Genomic DNA, 6,007 nt, shown 5'->3' on the forward strand with positions numbered 1-6,007 from the left:
AGCGGCGACTGTGTAGAGAACTAGCTGGAAGGTGTAGCTAACCGTTGCAAATAAAACAGTTTTGATTTTCACTGTGGTTTCCATTTCGCAACCTATCTTTCCTTACTTTCCGAGTAGCTCTCGTATAATAGTTATAATTATATCATGGAAACTAGAGGGTCTGTGCCTGAGTCTGTACGTATGATGAACGACATGAAGGAATTATTGGCCGCTAGTCTGGCGCCATTGAGTGCAAGTATAAAAGGGATCAATGATAGTTTAGCTTCAGGTAATGACCGTAGGGACAGTAGTTTAAAACAGGTGAATGATAGCTTAGAAAGTAATGCAAACATGGAATGTAGTTTAAAAGAAATGAGTGCCAATACGGCTCGTGGTTTAAGAGAGAGAAATAATAGTACCGTAGTTTAAAAGAGGTGAACGATAACATATGGATTGTAAGCGAACAACTAAATGTTCATATTAATGAATCACGATTAGGAAAGGACGTTATTAAAACACAAATAGAAGAATTTAAAGGAGAACTTGCGGCAAAAATAGATGGCAAAGGCGCAAGATTAGAGGTGGTGGTGGTTAGTGTTTAACGTCCCGTCGACAACGAGGTCATTAGAGACGGAGCGCAGGCTCGGGTTAGGGAAGGATTGGGAAGGAAATCGGCCGTGCCCTTTCAAAGGAACCATCCCGGCATTTGCCTGAGACGATTTAGGGAAATCACGGAAAACCTAAATCAGGATGGCTGAAGACGGGATTGAACCATCGTCCTCCCGAATGCGAGTCCAGTGTGCTAACCACTGCACCACCTCGCTCGGCCGCAAGATTAGACCATCAAATTAGAGAATCCAGACCAGAAAAGGAAGAACTGAATAAGAAAAATGTGTGGATAATACGATATAAAAACTTTGGGATGAAATCAGTACGGCACTGGATACTTTTGAGGTTGGTTGTACTCAGATACAAGAGGAGAGTGTGGGAAAGATAGGAGATACACTAAATTATTTACAAGGGCAATCGGGTAATATAAAACTACAACGTGAAAAGATAGAACTGATCTAGAGAGTATAAGAACTTGGGTTAAGAGACTCTGTCTTTCTCAGAGTTAAGGAGACGGATATATGCAATTGAAAGGTTATTTTGCTAGAAAAGAAATAGTAGGGATCACAGATACGACAACTGTAGAGTTCGGCCACGAAAGGGACAAAAGAAATAAGAAGTAAGATTCGAATTTAACGTTCCGTCGACATCGAGGATATTAGAGACGGAGAACAAGCTCGGATTGTTTCAAGGATGGGAAAGGAAATCGGCGATTCCCTTTCGAGGGAACAGTGCTCTAACCACTGCGCTACCTCGCTAGATGGGCCAGAAGGCAATCACAGTAACAATCAACTTTGTAGCATGGATAGCTCTAATGAGAGTTTCTAAGAAAATGAAATGATAGAAGCGAAGAAACAATCCTCCGGTTCAATCAAAGACTTCTTGAAAGAATGGAAATCTAAGATTGTTCAAATGGCTTTGAGCACTATAACTTAACATCTGAGGTCATCAGTCCCCTAGAATTTAGAACTACTTAAACCTAACTAACCTAAGGACATGACACACATCCATGCCTGAGGCAGGAATCGAACCTGCGACTGTAGCAGTCGCGCGGTTCCGGACTGAAGCGCCTAGAACCGCTCGGCGGAGATCTCAGAGTGGGACGGCGTGGTCTAAAGTGATCTCGTCATTTAAATCAAGAAATGGAGCGCATCTGGTCTTTTCTTAAAATCATTTGATATAGGGGGAAGGGAAGGGCGGGGAGAAATCAACTTCCTCACCTAGTGGCCTTAAAAAGATAGAATTTGCCACGGGTAAATTGGAGAGTGGTGCACAAGAGGTGGGGGTCTTGAATACGCAGGATTTTACTGACTAGAGAGAATGTAGCAGATTAATCAAACAGGGATATTGGAATACAGGTCGCCAGGAAAAACTTGCTTTGGAACTTTCAGATCCTAAACCATATGGGAGTAAATGTGGAGGATATAAACGCTATTTCACGTGGCATTTAGATACGGCGAAATTCCTATATAAACAGGCAGATGAAGAACTGTTGATTCGTGTATTATCTAATCGCCTGCCTATGTCCGCACAGTCCAAGTTTCTCACAAAGGGCTGTGCCAAAAGTAACGAACTGTTACACTACTTAGGACAGTTAGACGATCTTCATGAAAAGAAGAACAAGAATGGGCAGGGAGGAATAGGAATGGGTTCTCAGATAACGAGGGAAATCCAAAAAGAGAGGCAGAAATAGTACGTAGTAAGTATCTGAAACTAAAAGAACCAAATTTAGTAATCGAAGAACGAGAAACCAGACTAATTATAACGACCAAGGTCAGCGTGCTCACAGCTCGTCCAACAAACGGCAGCAAACTCGTAATTGCAATAACTGAACACGCGAAAACGAAGAAGATCCTATGGGAGGAGCCATTCTGCAGGACCAATAATTATGAACTATAGGCCCAAGAGGTTAGGGATCCAGACCTTGAGCTGTGAACCACAACTAAGAGAGTAATTATAACGTGAAGGAGAAGTTTGCCCAGAAAATGAAACTACGAAACCAATAATAGAAGAAAAAGTGGAGAGATACTCTGTGAACATGATTCTAGACTCGGGCAGCGATATTAGTATTGAAACTAAGGAATTATATGAAAAACTGAAGACTAGACGGGCATATCCAATATACTATACAGGGTGTTACAAAAAGGTACGGCCAAACTTTCAGGAAACATTCCTCACACACAAAGAAAGAAAGTATGTTATGTGGACATGTGTCCAGAAACGCTTACTTTCCATTTAGAGCTCATTTTATTACTTCTCTTCAAATCACATTAATCATAGAATGGAAACACACAGCAACAGAACGTACCAGCGTGACTTCAAACACTTTGTTACAGGAAATGTTCAAAATGTCCTCCGTTAGTGAGGATACATGCATCCACCCTCCGTCGCATGGAATCCCTGATGCAGCCCTGGAGAATGGCGTATTGTATCACAGCCGTCCACAATACGAGCACGAAGAGTCTCTACATTTAGTACCGGGGTTGCGTAGACAAGAGCTTTCAAATGCCCCCATAAATGAAAGTCAAGAGGGTTGAGGTCAGGAGAGCGTGGAGGCCATGGAATTGGTCTGCCTCTACCAATCCATCGGTCACCGAATCTGTTGTTGAGAAGCGTACGAACACTTCGACTGAAATGTGCAGGAGCTCTATCGTGCATGAACCACATGTTGTGTCGTACTTGTAAAGGCACATGTTCTAGCAGCACAGGTAGAGTATCCCGTATGAAATCATGTTAACGTGGACGAAACTAAAATGAGCTCTAACATGGAAATTAAGCGTTTCCGGACACATGTCCACATAACATCTTTTCTTTATTTGTGTGTGAGGAATGTTTCCTGAAAGTTTGGCCGTACCTTTCTGTAACACCCTGTATACAGGGAGTCTAATACAGGTACATGGGGAAATCTGATAATGGAGGGGGTATTAATACCTAATTCAACCACTGAAGTGTGATCAAAATTTGTTAGTAGTACCTTACCTAAATATATCAGTACTACTCTGACTGGACTGGTTAGGAAAGTACTGAACGGTGTTGTATTTTGCCCGTAAGAAGTTAATTCTGTCAAATCCAGGCCATGTAACTGAAATTCCGTTCGTTAGAAGTATGATGAATGGGGAAACAAAAGCAAGATGGTGATTTTCTCAATACCTGTGAGAAAGGTGATATGGAAAGTGAGAATAAAGAAACTGACCGGAAAATAATACAAAAGGGGCGACATAGTCAATTCTTTGGTAGCCAAGAAAAGGAGAAGTTATTAGACCTACTTACGCGACATAAAAAAATATTGTCAGGTCAGCCGGGGACAATCCAGGGTTATGAGTCTCAATGAAAAGTTAAATAGACAAAACTTTCTTTGTGAAGCCTTACGCAATACCCTCTTAACAGAAAAAACACGATAGCAAGCAAATTAGTAAGATGGTAGTACATGGGTGTACAGTGTTAGCACCATCATTAGTCTTGGGCAATCATATAACATGGGAGCCTCAATTAACAAATAAAAAGAGCCGCCCCTGTGTAAAAGAAAGGTAATTGTTACTCATGACGTGGTTGAACAAAGTACACTGTACCACGCTGACACTGTACCACACAAGCGGCTTGTAGTGAAACAGCGTGCTCGTGGGATATCGTCTCAGTTATGTGACTGGATTCGTGATTTCCTGTCAGAGCGGTCACAGTTCGTAGTAACTGAGGGAAAGTGATCGAGTAAAACAGAAGTGATTTCTGGCGTTTCCTAAGGTAGTCTGATAGGCCCTCTGCTGTTCCTTATCTATACAAACGATTTTGGAGATAATCTGAGCAGCTGTCTTAGCTTGTTTCCAGGTGATGCTACCGTTTATCGCCTAGTAAAGTCATCAGAATACCAAAAAAGATTGTAAAACGATTTAGAAAAGATATCTGTACGTTGCGAAAATTGGCAGTTGACCCTTAATAATGAAAAGCGTGAGGTCATTGTTGTGGGTTGGTAGGAGCGCCAACACCGGGTTATTAGAGGAAGCCGAAAGGCACGGGTTATAGCTCACGCAGGCTGGCGTGAGGTCTGGAACAGGACAAGGAAATTAGAATTTAGAAAAACGGACGTAGCTGGTGGATTACTTAACTTTAATCCATTAATGATGAGCGTCGCTCTTGACTGTACATGATTCAGTATCAATAGTAACTGGTAATGGCGTCCTGCTAGGTCGCAGCAAATGACGTAGCTGAAGGCTATGCTAACTATCGTCTCGGCAAATGAGAGCGTATTTTGTCAGTGAACCATCGCTAGCAAAGTCGGTTGTATAACTGGGGCGAGTGCTGGGAAGTCTCCCTAGTCCTGCTGTGTGGCGGCGCTCGGTCTGCAATCACTGATAGTGGCGACACGCGGGTCCGACGTATACTAACGGACCGCGGCCGATTTAACGGCTACCACCTAGCAAGCGTGGTGTCTTGCGGTGACACCACATTCCTCCCCCGCAAATCGGCGGACGGTTGTGCCATAAGGCTTCCGCCCGCCGTGGGGAGGACCCCATGTTGACGTATGCGACGAGGTGGGGAGCCTAACAACAGGCGAGGCTGTGCCACCCGCACCCTGCCATTCGGACCGCGGGGAGTTAGGAAACGCCTGAAAACCTGCTCCAGGGTGCACGCCAACATGCGGTGTATGCGCCCGCAGAGAGGCAGGAGGGGCCGAAGGGTCGACCTCCATCGGGCCGGGGCACCCGACGGGCGAAGACATCTGGTCCGGAGCGGGCAAGAGTTCCATGTCGGAGGACAACTGGTCACGGGAAGCGATCGGCGGCGCGTGACCCAGGGAGGCGTCCGGCGGTTGCAGCGAAGCGTCCACTGCGGGCGTCGCCGGCGGGAGAACAGGCGGCGGCGGCGGCGGAGGCGGCGACGGCGGCGCGTCGCCATGGGGCAAAATGGAAGGCAGCGCCGGTAACACCTGGGGCCGAGGCGAGCCAGTAGATGGGTCCCCAGGGCGCTGACCGGACGGCACCGTCGCTGAAAGCAGACGGGGAGCAGCAGATCCCGTGCGACGACAGAGGCGCAGCTGATTGAGATGCCGACGCATCTCACCAGAGGCCCCCAAAACCTGATACATAGCGCGGCCGAGGCAGCGAAGAATGCGTCCTTCGAGCCAACGCCGTGAACCTCGATAGTGGCGGTAGTAGGCAACGTCGCCTGGGGCAAAAGCAGGTGTCGGCCGCTGCACAGGAACCTGATGCCGGCGAGCGACATCTCGGGGCTGAGAGCGATACGAGGACAAAAAGAGCAATAACGCGTCCTCCCGAGAATGCGACTCTTTCAGCTTCAACATCTGTGACTTGAAAGTCCTGACCAATCGTTCAGCGGCATCGTTTGACTGTGGCGAAAACGGCGCGGACGTCAGATGTTGAATACCATTGGCCTTGCCGAATGAATGAAATTCTGCGGACGTGAA

At 46.1% G+C, this 6,007-nt stretch overlaps 1 non-coding gene across 1 annotated transcript; it reads right to left on the reverse strand.

Annotated features, from left to right (window-relative positions):
* Nucleotides 1–730: 730 nt before the first annotated feature.
* Trnaa-cgc lies at nucleotides 731–808 on the reverse strand. The gene has a single exon. It is a non-coding gene; the product is annotated as a tRNA-Ala (tRNA).
* Nucleotides 809–6,007: the final 5,199 nt, after the last annotated feature.

The sequence above is a fragment of the Schistocerca americana genome, unplaced genomic scaffold, assembly GCF_021461395.2.
Source record: "Schistocerca americana isolate TAMUIC-IGC-003095 unplaced genomic scaffold, iqSchAmer2.1 HiC_scaffold_15, whole genome shotgun sequence".
Taxonomy (NCBI): domain Eukaryota; kingdom Metazoa; phylum Arthropoda; class Insecta; order Orthoptera; family Acrididae; genus Schistocerca; species Schistocerca americana.